We start from the raw sequence: 16,621 nt of genomic DNA on the forward strand, positions 1-16,621 counted from the left end.
AAAAAACAGCCAAATATAATAAGTTAAATAGAGGCTCTCAGGCTACAACTGAATGGAGGTGGCTTTTTATTTTTGTAGATATATTCAAGATAACACTATCATTTATGTTTTAACACCATTCACTTATTTATGATTGCCTTAAGAAACATTTTGTAACCGGGCGCGGTGGCTCAAGCCTGTAATCCCAGCATTTTGGGAGGCCGAGGCGGGCGGATCACGAGGTCAGGAGATCGAGACCATCCTGGCTAACATGGTGAAACCTCGTCTCTACTGAAAACACAAAAAAAATTAGCCGGGCGAGGTGGCGGGCGCCTGTAGTCCCAGCTACTCCGGAGGCTGAGGCGGGAAAATGGCGTGAACCCGGGAGGCGGAGCTTGCAGTAAGCAGAGATCGCACCACTGCACTCCAGCCTGGGAGACACAGCAAGACTCCGTCTCAAACAAACAAACAAAAAAGAAACATTTTGTGATACTTAATTCGTTGTGATATTAAATAATATTGGTATTATGGAAATGTGATTAAGTTTTTAGTTATGCTATATAAAATTAATTTCTAATTATTTTAAATAATAACATTTTCCTGATTATAAAAAATGACATTATTTACTTAAAACCCTTTTGAAAATAGTGTGAAGAAATGCAGGTTGAAAAATAACGAATACTCTCAAGAGGTAAAAGATTATAGAGAGTCAGTTGTAGTAAGAACTCCAATATTTTTAAGACCCAAGATTGTGTGGTTTTCATGCTCAGTTTTCTCTACTCCATCCTTTGACATATTTATTTTCTTACTGCAAATTAGCCATTTGGAAATAATAAATATACATTATAGAATTTTAGAAATGGCATGCATTCAAGTTATAAATTTTAATCATCTCTATATTCCCAGGATGTGTTCAGATCCCCAGAGTAGGCATCCAAAGCATGTCTGTGGGTAAATATATTAACTAATAAATCTAGTCAAGTATTTCCCAACCTCTTTCATGCCACGGAAAACAGGGAAAAAATATCATTTTACACAGCAATCTTGGATAAATATAGGAGGACACTCATGGCCAGAGGTCACTGGTCCAGACCCTGTCCTGCTGCCTCGAGGGCTGAAACCGCCAATACATTGACACACCTGAAACTCATTGGCTTGACAAGTAGAAAACACATCTGCTTTTTGTACAAAGCTATTTTATGGGTCAGGTGGAAACTGGAAGCTGGGAAACCAGTATCACCTTATTCATGTTGAAATAAAGGAAGAGTGAATCATCTGCATCAACTAGGGCAGAGGCTTCATCATGTCCAGCAAAGATTCTGCATTCCTTTCCTTCCAAGCAGTTTACACATGTGAAATGGAGAGCCTGAAATAGCAGTAAGCATCCATGGTTTGCAGTAGGCTTCTGATATGCAGCTATGACCACTTCTGCAATCACCTAGCACCTATATATTCCTTTTATAAATCAATGGTTTTGTAAATGAAACCAACATTATTAAATATTTGTGTCACTCCAACAAATGTGTATATGTGTGATACATTCAGTTTGTATATGATAAAACAAGATAGGAGTAATCGAATGATTTATACAAACTTCTCTAGCTATTTAGTAGCAGAAGAAGGACTGAAAGCCAAATCTTCTGAAACCCCAGTTGCAGAGATCCACTGGAAGACACACATATCAGTTATCCAGAAAAACATAATGCCACTTCCAAAAGAGTTTAAAGCTCTAAAGCCTAGCTCTTAATTTGTTCTAAAGAAAATTTTACCACAAGCATTAGGATATACAGTGTATTTTTAAAACAAACTAATTAGTATTTTCAAAGTTGCATCCTTGTGTTGTATTCCTGTAAAACAGACTCTTACTTATACCCAAATATATATGCAGCAATAACATTAAGTCAGAAATACTTTTGGAACTTCCTTGTGGCTACCTATTGCCTTTGATGCCTCAGTATACTAGTAGGATCTGGTTACTGATTGGCTTTTGAGTATCTATTTTAACCCTAGATATTAGATGAGATTCAACTCACACCCCACCACTATTTTGAAAACCTTATATACTTACCCAAATTAGATAATTCATTTCTGTGCCCCATGACTTTGTTACTGCTAAATTTTGGATTCTAACTGGCTATACAACGGAAAGAAAGGCCCTAAGCGAGTGAGAAAAAAAAAAATCACTTTTGGAATGCCAAGCAGCATTGGTGCCTTTTATCTTCTATCCTTTTCACTCCCTTAAGGATAAAACATAATATCTTATGTTCTAATTGGAATATTTTTGTCCAATTATCAGAAACATCAGTTTATCAGCAAAATAAGCACCCCTCCACCCTGCCACCCTGTCCCTGATTAATATTCATCTAACTTTATTGATGAACAAGTCCTAAACCATTAGTACCCTAAAATAACTTTTCACATAGGGGTGTTTCTTTACTGTGTTAACATTTAAATAACTTACTTCCTTAATATAATCATCAAAGACAAAAATCAACCCCAGAAATGCTGCCAAGTTTGCTGACGAATTGTGAATTATGTGTGTAGGTAAGGAGTAGAGCACTTACATAACAGGAACTAATCTATCAACAGTAACATCAGAATATTGTGGCAAGGGTGAGAATAAAGTGAATATGAACTAACTGATGAGGGGAAAATAAATTCGTTAAGAAGAAACCAGTGGAACATCTTGAACCAGCAAAGTTCTGACTCTCGTTGCAAAAGAGAATTTCCTAATTCTCACACTACACCATTCTCCCTGTGTCAGTAGTAATCACACAGGAGTAGATATTTCAAGGAGTTAGTAGAGTATTTTATATTCAATCCTGAATTCAATGTTCAATATTTTGGACATCTTCTATGCATTTCAGAAGCTATTAAAGGAAACAGACAAAGGAGTGATATCAGCAAGATAGCGAAATAGATTTCTACTCCCATATCTCCACAGAAGCATCAGTTTAGACAACTATCTATGAACAAGAGTGCCTTTGTGGAAGTTTGGGAGTCCAGTGGTGAAGTTCTAGGACAATATTAGATCATAAAATCCAAGAACGAACTCATTGAAGGGAGTAAGATAACAGTTCCATTTTATCCAAACCACCCATTTCTCAAGGTGGCACAGCTCAGTGCCAAGAAAAGTCCCCTTGGCCAGCAATTTCTCCCACTGGATAAAATAAGAACATAGGGAGTGAGCACTGGGTCCCTGAGCTGTGCAGGATGCTACCCAAGCAGCCCAAATTTTTTTTATCCCATCAGAATACTGATGTGATTGTCATGACTGAGAGATTGGGAGAGGTTGGGAGGTGGAAATAGAGGCCACAGAACCTACTAACTACTCCAGGGACTTCATCAAGAAGCCTGCTCAATAGCTGCTTGGGATGCCTGGCTGGTGAACTCTCCCCAGCTGGCCCATGGACATTCAAATTATTTTAGGCTCCTCACTCCACCCCACCCTGGGCCAGCTCCCCTAGTGTGCCTTCATGGACAGCAAATGCAATCATCTTGCATAGACCACTGGCTCAACTATTTAGGATTGGGAGAAGGTACAAATGAACATTTCAGGGCACCATCTTAGGGAAAACAAACAACAGGCTCTCAGCCTTTGACATGGCTCTGCAGGATCAAGAGAAAGTATACAATCTTAAGAGTTCCCTTGAGAGAAGGAAATTTTTAACAAGTGGGCACATCTATAAAAAAGGTCTATGAGAGCCTCAGAATTATTAGATGGCCTGTGTGGTGAAAATGTTTCTCTCCTTAAGATAGGCAGTAAAGACTTAAATTCTTTAAATCTGAAAATGAAAGCACAACACTTCAAAAAACACACAAAAAAGTAAATATAACACCCAAAGGAACACAGTAATATTCCAGTAGCCAACTCCAAAGAAATGGAGATCTATGGATTGTGTGAAAATAGTTCAATGTAATTTTTTAAGTAAGCTTAGCAAGCTATAAGAAAACACAGATAGAAAACAGCAAAATCAGAAAAAACAAAACAAAACAGCAAGTTCAATAAATAGAATATAAAGAATGAACCAATCAGGAATTCTGGAACTGAAGAACAATGAATGAAATTTTAAAAATTCAAGAGGAAATGCCAACAGTAGACTTTATCAATCAAAATAAGGAATCTGTGTGCTCAGAGATAAAGTAATATGAAAATATTAAGTTAAGTGAGAAACAAGATAAAAGAATGAAAAGAAATGAAGAAAGCCCATGGGATGTATGTGACACTATCATTAGAGCTGACTTTCTCATCATATGATAGCCAAAAGAAGAAAAAGAGGAGAAAGCTTATTTAAATAAAAATGGCTAAAATATTTCCAAATCTGGGGAAAGATATCAACCTGCACATACCTGAAGCTCAAAACCCTCCAATCAATTTCAACCCAAAGGAGATTTCACCAAAACATATTACAAATTATCAAAAGTCAAAGACAGACAGAATTTGGAAAGCGTGAAGAGAAAAGAAGTTGCTCACATACAAGGGAAACTACAAAGCTATTAGGAGATTTTTCAGCAGAAATTTTTCAGGCCAGAGTGATGATGTATTCAAAGTGCTGAAAGAGAAAACCTGCTAACTAAGTACACTTTACCTGGAAAAACTGTCCTTCAGAAATGAAGGAGAGATAAATACTTTCCCTGTAAAACAAAAGCTAACAGAGTTCATCACCATTATATTTGCCTTATAGGAAAAAAAGGGAGTTGTTCAAGCTGAAATGAAAAGATGTTAAGCAGTAACATGAAAGCATATGAAAATATAATACTCACTGGTTAAATAAGAATATAGTTAAATTCAGAAAACTCTAATGCTGTAGTGGTTGCAAGTACATAACTTATATCTCTAGTACAGAGGTTAAAGATAAAAAATTTAAAAATAACTATAATAATTTGTTAAAGGATATGCAATATAAAAATGATGTAAATCGTGACATTGAAAACATATAATATATGATGGGAAAGTAAAGTGTAGAGTTTTTATATATGACTGAAGTTAAGTTGTTATTAGCTTAAAATAGACTGTTGTAACTACAGTTTGTTTTAGGTAAGCCTCATGGTGACCACCGAGCAAAAACCTATAATAGATACACAAACAATGATAAATCAAAGTATACCATCATAGAAAAATTATCCAATCACAAAGGAAGACATCAAGAGAGAAAGAAAGAAACAAAATATCTACAAGGCAGCCAGAAAACAATGAACACAATGGCAATAGTAAGTTCTTGTCAATAATTACCTTTAATGTAAACGGATTAAGTTCTCCAATTACAAGAGACAGAGTGGCTGAATGAACTAACAATTTTCAAAGGACCCAACTATATGCTGCCAATAAGACACTCTTTCAGCTTTAGGAACACACATAAATTGAAGGAATGGAAAAAATACATTCCACGCAAATAGAAACCAAAATAGAAGAGGTAGGTATACTTACATCAGAAAAATAGACACTAAGTCAAAAATGATGAAATGAAAAGAAAGTCATTATATAATGAAAAAGGGGTCAATTGATCAAAAAGAAGTCAAAAGGGAAATTTTAAAACATTTTTGAGTCAAATAAGAATGGAAAAACAACATATCAAATCTTATAGGATGCAGCAAAAGGGGAAAGTTTATTGGATAAATACCAACACAAATAAAACAAAACAAAACAAAAAAAGCTTTCAAATAACCTAACTTTACACCTAAAGCAAACAAAAACAAAAAAGAAAAAACTATGCCTAAAATTAGCAGAAGGAAGTAAGTAGCAAAGATTGGAGTGGAAATAAATGGAATAGACAATAGACAAATGACAGAAAAAAATCATGAAACTTAAGATGGTTTTTGAAAAAGAAATAAACAAAATTGATAAACCTTTAGCTAGACTAATTAAGAAAAATAAAAGAGATGACACAAATAGATAAAACCAGAAATAAAAGACATTACAACTGATACCACAGAAATACAACAGATCATAAGAGGACTAGTTAGCAGTGAAATGTCAACAAACTGGATACCACAGAAAAAAATTGATAAATTACAGGAAACACACTAACTACCAACTTAAATCATGAAGACACAGAAAATCTGAGAAGACCAATAATGAACAAGGAGGCAAAATTAGAAATTAAATGTCTCCCACCAAAGAAAAGTCCAGGAACTGATGTCTTCACTGGTGAATTCTACCAAATATTTATCAAAGAATTAATAGAAATCTTTCTCAAACTCCTTTTTTCCAAAAAACAGAAGAGGAAGGAACACTTCAAAACTGATTTTACAAGGCCAGTATTACCCCAATACCAAAGTCAAGCAAGAACACAAGTAAAGCAAATTAAAGGGCAATATTCCTGATGAACATAATTGCATCGTGTTGCACCTCAACATAATACCAACATACCAATTCAGCAGCACATTAAAAGGATCATACACTGTAATAAAGTAGAATTTATCCCTAAACAAAGAAATCAATGTGATAAACCATATTCACAGATCAAAGGACAAATATATAATGATCTCATTAGATACAGAAAAATGTCAAGAACCTCTCATGATAAAAACTCATGACAAATTAGCTATAGCAGGACTAGACCTCAACACAAGAAAAGTCATATGTCATAAACCCACAGCTGACATTGTATTCAATGGTGAAAAGTTGAAAGATTTTTTTTTTTAATCAGGAAAAAAGGTAAAAATGACCACACTTGCCATCTCTATTCAATATAGTACTGGAAGTCTTATCTAGAGCAATTAGGCAAGAGAAAAAAATAAAAAAGCATCCAAATAGAAAAAGGAAAAGTAAAATTGTCTCTATTTGCAGGTGACATAATCTTATACATAGAAAAACTCAAAGCCTCCACCCAAAAACTGTTAGAACTAATTTTTTAAAAATCAGTAAAGTTGCAGGTACAAAATCAGCATAAAATCAGTGGCATTTCTATACACTAAAAATAAAGTATCTGAAAAAAATTAAGAAAATCTCATTTATGATAGCATCAAAAAGAATAAAATACTTAGGAATAAATTTAACCAAGGAGATGAAAGATTTGTACACTAAAAACTACAGAACATCAACAAAAGAAACTGAAGACACAAGTAAATGAAAAGACATTCTGCGTTCATGGGTCAGAATAATCAATATTGTTAAATTGTCCATACTAAAAGTGAGTTGCTGATTCAATCCAATTATCAAAATTCCAATGGCACTTTTCACAGAAACAGAAAAAAAAAATCTAACATTTTCATGGAACCACAAAAGATCCCCAAAACGAAAGCAATCTTGAGCAAGAAGAGCACAATTGGAGATGGGATACTTTCTGATGACAAGTAATATTACAAACGTACAGTAATCAAAAGAGTATGGCACTGAGATGGAAGGATCACTTCAGCCCAGAGGTTCAAGACCCGCCTGAGCAACAAAGCGAGACCTCATCTCTACATAAATTAAAAAGAAAGTAGCTGGGTGTGGTGGCCCATGCCTGTAGTCCCGTTTACTCAGGAAGTTGAGGCAGGAGAATCCCTTGAGCCCAAGAGTTCAAGGCTGCAGTGACAGATGATCAGGCCACTGAATTCAAGCTTGGGTAACAGGGTGAGACCCTGCCCCTCCAAAAAAAAAAAAAAAAAAAAGTATAAAACGGTATAAAACAGACACATAGGGCCGGGCGCGGTGGCTCACGCCTGTAATCCCAGCACTTTGGGAGGCCGAGCCAGGCGGATCACCAGGTCAGGATATCAAGACCATCCTGGCTAACACGGTGAAGCCCTGTCTCTACTAAAAATACAAAAAAATTAGCCGGGCATGGTGGTGGGCCCCTGTAGTCCCAGCTACTCGGGAAGCTGAGGCAGGACAATGGCATGAACCCGGGAGGCACAGAGGTTACAGTGATCCGAGATCGGGCCACTGCAGTCCAGCCTGGGCGACAGAGCAAGACTCCATCTCAAAAACAAACAAACAAACAAATAAACAAAAACTCAGACACATAGATCAATGGAATGAGCAGAATAGAAGGCTGAGGAATCAACCCACGCACACATGGCCAACTAAATTACAAAGATCTGATGAGGAAATGACAGTCTCTTCAATAAATGCTGTTGGGAAAACTGGATATCCACATGCAAAATCATAAAAAAAAAAATGAATTCTTATTTTACACCATATCCAAAACTCAACTCAAAATGGATTAAAGACTTAAACATGTGATCTGAAACTATAAAACTCCTTAAAGAAAACAGGTGAAAAGCTCCATGACACTGGTCTTGGCAATGATCTTCTGGATATGATACCAAAAGCACAGACAACAAAAACAAAAATAAGTGGTACTACAATAAATTAAAATGTTTCTGCACAGCAAAATAGACAATCAACAAAATGAAAAGACAACTTTCACAATAGGAGAAAATATTTGCAAACCATTTATCCTATAAGGATTTAATATGCAAAATATACAAGGAAGTCATGCAACTCAATAGTAAAAAATAGAAAAAAAAAAAAAAAACACAAAATAACCCTGTTAAAAAATGGCCAAAGGTCTTGGATAGACATTTTTTTCAAAGGCAAAATACAGATGGCCAACAGGTATATGAAAAGATGATCAACAACAGTAATCATCAAGAAAATGCAAATCAAACCACGATGAATGTGAGATCACCTCATGCTTGTAAGAATGGATATTATCAAAAAAATCAAAAGATAACAAAATGTTGGCAAGGATGCGGAGAAAGGGAAACTATATATTGTTGATGGGAATGTAAATTGGTACAGGTATTAAGGAAAACAGTAAAAAGGGTCCTCAAAAAATTAAAAATGGAATTATGTAATCTCACTGATGGATATATATCCAATGGAAATGAAATCAGGATCTTGAGATATCTACACCCCCATATTACTGCAGCATTATTCACAATAGCCAAGTTATGGAAACAGCCTATGTGTCCATAGACAGATGAATGGATGAAGAGTATGAGTCGTATACACACAATGGGTATTATTCAGTCTTAAAAAGGAAGAAAATCCAGCCATTTGTCACAACATAGATGAACCGGGACGACATGTGAAGTATCTTCTGTTTGTTTCTGAAACAGAAAACAAACACTGTATGATCTCACTTACATGTGGAATCTAAAAAGGTTGGACTCTTAGACACAGAGACTAGAAAGGTGGTTACCAGCAGTTAGGAGGAAAAGGGGAGATGTTGATCAAAGGGTAACAAACTCACAGTTATAGGATTAATAAGAACTGGAAACCTAAAGTCCAGCATGGTAACTATAATTAAAAAGTAATGTATTATATCCTTGAAATTTGCTAAGAGAGTAGATCTTAAGTATTCTCATCTCACACACACACACACACACACACGCAAAGGTATTTAAGTGAGGTGATGAATATGTTAATTATCTTGATTGTGATAATTATATCATTTCACAATGTATACATATATCGAAACATCATGTAGTACACTTTGAATATCTCCAATTTTCATCTGTTATACTTCAATAAGTTAAAAAGAGGAAATAGTTTCTGCCCTCAGGGAGTTTGGATCCTAAATATATGACCTGTCAGCTGATGAAGACAAAGTAAGGTAAGGGGATAGAATGATGGGTTAAGGTGCACTTTTGGATAGAGTTGCCAAGGAAAACACCATATTAAGCAGGTGATGTACGAACAGAGAGCCCCCCAATGAATGCCATATAACTCTAGGGAAAGTGAATTTCAGGCAATGGGAATCAGTACAAAGGACCTGAGATGAGAAAGCACAGGCTTGTTTGTGGGACAAGGAAGAGGTCAATGTAACTGGAGTGTCACGAGTGGGAAGAACAGCAGAGTAGCAATGGTGGGGAGGAGCAGGGAGTCCTTATGTAATGCTGGGAAGGGAAGGGCCCTAGATTTTTTTTTTCTAAGTGTGATAGAGAGCATTGGAGGGTTATGAGCAGGGCAGTGACACAAGTGCTTTACACTCCAGCAAAATTTTAAAGAAATTTTGCTCAAAATGGGAGCAGAGAAAGGGTAATAATATAGTAGGACATATATGGGATGAAAAAGGTTTGTTGAAAGAAATTTTGCTCAAAATGGGAGCAGAGAAAGGGTAATAATATAGTAGGACATATATGGGATGAAAAAGGTTTGTTGAGATAGTAAAGCATGCCTGTTTGTTGATGGAAATGACTTAATAGGAAAAAATGACTATACAAGAGAGACTGGCAAGTCTGGTGAGCTCTAATCAGTAGGTTGTTTCAGCAAGGCTGAAGCCACAGCATCCAACGCACAAGTAGATGGGTGGCCTCAACTAGAAACAGGGGCAATTCATCCACTCTTACAGAAAAAGGCAAACTACAGACAGACATTGGAAAATGAGGAGCTTACTTTTCATTGCTGTATGTTCTCAGAGAAATAAAAGCAACGTGATCAGCTGAGAATGAGCAGGGGAGAGGAAATTTGGGAAGTTTGAGGATCAAGGAAAATGTATAAAATAGCTGTCTAGGGGACTGAAATGACCTGGGGGAAGTAGGAAGGCAGCTGGACCACACTGAGATCCTGCCTTGTGTTGGTGATAAGTTTAAACTGTTACCCATCAGTGTGGTTGTGGATTGTTTTCCCCCAACATAGGCTGCACAGTTGCAGGGAAGAAGGGGTAGAAAGATGGGTTTAACTAGTTTTAAGGCTTGGGGCAAGAACTTCAGGAGAAAGGACCAAAGAACTGATGGTGATTATAATGGCGAATCAGAGAATGTAAGACAGTAAAATGAGGATACCATGGTGGAATGGCTGATGAGAAGGAGATTGGGAAATGGACTGGAAATCCTGGCACAGTTCAAGTGAACTTGGATCATGCCCTAGAGAGTGGAAAGATGACTTGAATTCTGCACTAGAAAGTTAATAATAGGTCTTGAGAATGTTGGGAATGAAGTCTTTTGTATCGCCAAAAAAAAAAAAAAAAAAAAATTAATGAGGAAACAAATGATCTCTCAGCAAGGCAAGCTTTACTTTCTGCAGAAAGGGTGCTACTCAGTCCCTGTCCAGCCATGAGAGCACACCGAACAAAGGAGAGAGAGTTATTTGTAGCTTGACACATCTATCCTAGTGCTGTGTCCAGTTTCCATTGGCTAGAATAGGACCCCACATTTTACACTTTACCTGATTGGCTATTTGTTTAAAACTTTCTTTTTTTTATTTTATTTTATTTTATTTATTTTTTAAATTTATTTATTATTATTATACTTTAAGTTGTAGGGTACATGTGCATAACGTGCAGGTTTGTTACATATGTATACTTGTGCCTTGTTGGTGTGCTGCACCCATCAACTCGTCATTTACATCAGGTATAAAACTTTCTTAATCAGGTAAGGGGAATAGAACAAAGAAAGAAAAAGAAGTTGTCCAGGGATAGTTTAGGAAGCATCTCCAAATAAGGAATGGCATGCAGTATGGGCTGGGGCTTGTCTAGTTCTGTTCAGGCATGTCAGAGCAAGCCAGGACAACTGATTTGGAGCATATATATATATATATATATATATATATATATATATATATATACACTAATAGTGGATAGCAATCTTATAGTAAGAAATTGTGACTTTTCGTACTATAACTTTCCCATTTCTCACAAGAAGGTTCAAAACTCATTCAAAAATGCTGAGTAAATATGGTGATAAAGTCTTTCTCCTGAATCCCCAGTCAAGCACTGAGAAGAAACAAGCAAAAAAAAAAAAAAAAAAAAAAAAAAAGGAAATAAACCAAAGAAAATATTGCTTCACTCCAATAAATACAATCATTACCACTGCTTTTTTGTCCCTTCATGGCTGATGTCAGTGAGTTTTAAAGTATGTAACAGCATTATGCTGCTAGAATGAAAACAAAATTTTACACTTCTCTTGATTTCCTGGTGAAAATTGCTTTCAACATTGAGCCAGCTGTAAAATATTCTCATCTTTGCATTTTCAACACAGATAATTGTCCTCAGTGGATCACTAGAATTTTTTCTTATTCCTGGTGACTGAAATTTCTTAGCCATGCTAAAAGATCACTGTTTGTTCTATAGTACTTAGCAAAATTCTCTTTTTCTGTGATTATTGAATCTTGACAATGGCGGTTTCCTTTCTCTCCCTTCTTTTCCTTCTTGTTCATTTTAAGTCTCTTCTCAAATTTTATGTTTTGAAAGATAATTTGAGCATCTAAGTTTTTTCTTAGCAGGTGGGTGAAGAACCCTACAACAAATGAATAAAAATTACATACAATTACCTTTAAGATTATGAACATAAAAACTTATACAAACATGCTCACTAGTCAAATTTGGTGAGATATGGTTATTAAGTACATTGGAGTGACAGTGAGGAAATTGACCACCTCTCCTCACCACCCAAGAATAAAAATTTGAAATAAGATGGTCTTCTGAAAATTGAATTATAGTCTGTATGTAATAAATGGACTAATTAAACATATGAGTGCAGAGTTCTGAGACCTCCAATCACAGTGGCTTCTGTCTCATCAGAAAGGATGAAATAATTATAGCCAAGAAAGGTGAGCTCTAATCAGTATGCTGTTTTAGGCCTAAAGAAAAGCTATGCAACAGAGTAGTATACTATAGCACCTTGAAAAAAGGAAGCAGATTCTTAGTTGTGATTCTTACCCCTTGTTGCAAAATCTGACAGCAAAATAGCAGAAACTTATCCTGAACATTGAAAGGGAACACTGAAGACAAACACACATATAAGATAAAAGAATTGAGGCGCCAAATACCTTTGTATATAGTTGCAAAGGTGACCTCTTTCACCTTTTATGAAAAGTGTTTGCACTTTTGTAGCAATGAAGCAGTCAGCCAGTAAATTAAGCTTTTCCCATTTTTACAAAGGTAAACTTAGTATTATGTTTTCATAAAATATTTACATTATTTAAAAAACTCAAGATAACTTGAAATCACACAGTAGGCATTTAGATACCCATCACAATTAACATTACATTTTTTACCCCTCCTCTCCGTCACATTCTCTTTCTCATTCCCTTTCTCCTGCTCTTGCTCTGTCGCTCTTGCTCTCAGTTTCTCCCTTTCCCCTTATCTCTCACTCCTTTCTCCTTCCTCTTTCTTTCTCTAAAACTAAACTATTACATATATACCCATCCGTTCTCTTTCCCTCTGTTTCCATACTCAGAAACAGTCTCCTCCATCCTGAAGTAATTCATTGTCTCCGTGTATGTTTTCATTCAATTACTAAAAATGAGTATCTCCATAAACAATGTATCCTGTTGCTTTATGTGTTTTTAAGATATACAAAAATTATATCATATTGTATGTATCCTTTTGAAACAACACATTATTTTTGAAATATAGAGAGATATTATTTTTGAAATACATCTAGAGAGAGGAACACACTTCTATCTAATCCATTCATTTAATTGCTATAGTATAATATTCAACTTTATAAATAAGTCATCTATATTTGGTCATTCCTTTCTGAGTAGCCAGATTTGGCAATCCTACCTCTTTTGGACAGTTACGCCATTTCCACATTTTTACTCTTACAAGTATTGCTCTGTGAACTTTGCACCCATGAATGAGTTCCTTGAAAGTAGACACTAGAAAGATAATTGCTCAATTTAAGTATATGAACATTTTCTTATGCTAGGTATCATAAAATTGCTCTCGAACATACTTATCATTTTTATGCTAATGGCAATAGCCAAGTGTTCCAGTTTCCCCCATGCCTTCACCAATACTTAGTAATATTATTATGATTATTAAATTTGCCATTCTGTAGGGTATTAAAGGGTACCACATTGCCATCTTACATTGCATCCCCTTAGCTGTTAGTGTGATGTCCAGCATTACTTTTACGTAAGTGACGTATTAAGCAATTCTACATAATAATTGCACAGGCTGGCATATCAGTGTATTATGGTTCAGTATGTGAGCACTAATAATGATTGCAGGTGGAAGAAAGAGAAGATTGTAGTCTTTGAACTTCAAGCTGGAACAGCAAGTCTTGGGGAAGGTTGACTAAATGAGAACCCGAAGAAAGGAATGAAAATATAGTTGTGAAGACTCCTTCAATTTCCCTAACAAACTTAAAACGTTTGCATGACAGTGTGAATGGTCTTTAATGAATTTCCTAGAAATTCTCTACTTTCATGTTGTAAAGAGAAGAATATTAGGCTTGTCTTGCATTGACTGATAAAATGAAGAATAATAATTAACCCAGCTAGTTGTGCGTGACAACAAACATAATGTTAGCTAGAGAGATACCTGAAGACAACAGTGGGTTGTTTACGGTTTAGCACAAATTAGGCTTGGCACAAATTAGGCTGTTTGTGTGTATCACATCAATGCCCCTGGCTCAGCCTCAGATCCATTCTGAAAAATCTCTTCTTATTAAAGCTAGTAAAACATGTCTGTATATAAGAGTCATGGAATAGACTTCTCTTGGGTAACAATTGAAAATCCTCTCAGATTTGCCTCTTATTGCCAACACTGCTGCAGAGACCAGGTCTGTAACTTAGGTGCAATTTGACCACACCTTACATGAGGCCTGGGTGGGAGACGTCTATGTCCTGTTCAGCCAGGGCCTTGTCTTACACCAAATTGTTAGACCCCTGAGGCAACCCTCCCCTCCCTCATGAACTTGCACCTTGGAGTGCAGGGAAGTTGATGAATCATGGGACAGCCCTTGAGCAATGATGATGGGATCCAATGGATAAAATTTTCTCCCTTTCTTTCCCCAGGTGGAATAATATTCTAGGAATCAATATGATCATTAAGGTGGATAAAAGAAGGAGAATTCAGCAAAGCAGACTATAAAGGAGATGCAAATGAGAAGTTAAGAAAACCAGAAAAGGGATGAAATAATTGAGGGAGCAAATTCTTAAGGGAATGGGAGTGAGATCCAGTAAGTGAGTGGAGAGGAAGAGCCTCAGTTGAATCAGGGAACCTGCATCCATTGCACCAAGATGAATGTTAAAGCATATGAGTACAAGAGTGAGGCACCTGGTAAATATGGCAGTGGAAGGATAAGTTTCTCTTCTAATTTCTTTAATTAACTCTGATAAATTTAAAGCAATGTTATCAGCTAAGGGGTAAGGAGAGGTAAGGTGTGTTTTGAATGTTTGAAAAGAGAAGAAATGTGTAATAGTTGATGGGAAATAGAAATCCTGAGAGTAGTCAGATGACTAGGGAAAGCATTAGAATTAGTGTTGGCAAACCCTGTCTCCTTATTTTTGTCTTTCCCCATGCACTACCCAATTTAAAGCAGACTTTTCCATAATTATTACAGTCTTAAACCCTGAATTCTTTGAACACATCAGTCTACTGTAGTGTTTCTCAAAGTTTGGTCCCTGGACCAGCAACATCAATCTCACTTGCTTGTTAGAAATGAAAATCTTGGGGCCTTCCCCAGACCTGAATCAGAAGCTGTCGGGGTGGGGTTAGGCAATCTGCCTTAAGAAACCCTCCAGGTGATTCTTATGTGAATTATAGGTTGCCATCCATGGGATTACTGTGCATCCTTATCTAATTTACCTTTACACAAATTGTCCAGGCACATTTGGTTTATAAAATTATCTTTTAAAATAAAATGCTATAAGATGAATGTAAGCTTTCATTTTAGAGTACATTAGAATCTAGAATCAGCCATTTTCTTTAAGTGATAAAGTCAAAATATTTACTAAAATACCAATTACACTACTTTTCAACCAAAGCCATTATAATTATTATGATTTGAGTTTGAGGGATTACAAAGTTTTCTATAAAATGTACAAAAAAATTCTATATGTGTTAACTGATGTGCAGTCTAATTTTTTTTAATTGCATTTTTAAGAACTGACAGCTGTTGGTTCACATTAGATTACAATATGGAAATTAATACTAGTTGCTAATGAAGCATAAGTTTGTCCAGATTTAGCATCAATGTTTTATTTTATATACTAAATATTTTTTGAGACAGAGTCTTGCTTTGTCACCCAGGCTGGAGTGCAATGGTACAAACACAGCTCACTGCAGCATCGACCTCCTGGGCTCAAGAGATCCTCCCGCCTCAGTCTCCTGAGTAGCTGGGACCACAGATGTGTACCACTACACTCAGCTACTTTTTTCTATTTTTTGTTGAGATGGAATCTTGCCATGTTGCCCACGCCGATCTTGAACTCCTAGGCTCAGGCGATTCCTCCACCTGTCTCCCAAAGTGTTGGGATTATCGGTATGAGCCACCATGCCTGGCCAAAGCGTTGATATATTAGGCTGGAATTGAAATGAATTTATAAAACATAATAATATTGAATATTTTATTTCATCATTTGACTTTTTGATAAACTAAACTACTAATCACTTTATATGCTTTCCAATGCCATTGATACGACTACAAACAGAAAACTATTTCGAATAACTAGACGGATTCTAAAAACAATAAAAAGAACCATAATGAAGATAGGATTTTTTTTATCACCATCGAAATGCATGTTAAAAAGAAATCTTTATTTCAATGACTCAATTTAAAGAGGTAATAAAGGTCTAATTGTACAGCTCTATTATTGGTAGTTATTGATGAGCAGTACAAAACTTATAACTCTAAAATGCTTCTTTTATTAGTCTCAGAAAAGCAGTTTAAATGTGGGAGTTGTTTGGATGCTACAGAGATTATCTTGATAGAGCACACAAAATTCTAGGCTGGGTACGGTGGCACACACCCGTAA

At 36.0% G+C, this 16,621-nt stretch overlaps 1 protein-coding gene across 1 annotated transcript in view; it reads right to left on the reverse strand.

The window, feature by feature from the left end:
* The window catches only part of LOC139357207 (uncharacterized), a 302,109-nt gene that overhangs the window by 48,769 nt on the left and 236,719 nt on the right, over positions 1-16,621 (reverse strand). The window lies entirely within an intron of this gene.

Source organism: Macaca nemestrina, chromosome 11, assembly GCF_043159975.1.
Source record: "Macaca nemestrina isolate mMacNem1 chromosome 11, mMacNem.hap1, whole genome shotgun sequence".
NCBI lineage: Eukaryota > Metazoa > Chordata > Mammalia > Primates > Cercopithecidae > Macaca > Macaca nemestrina.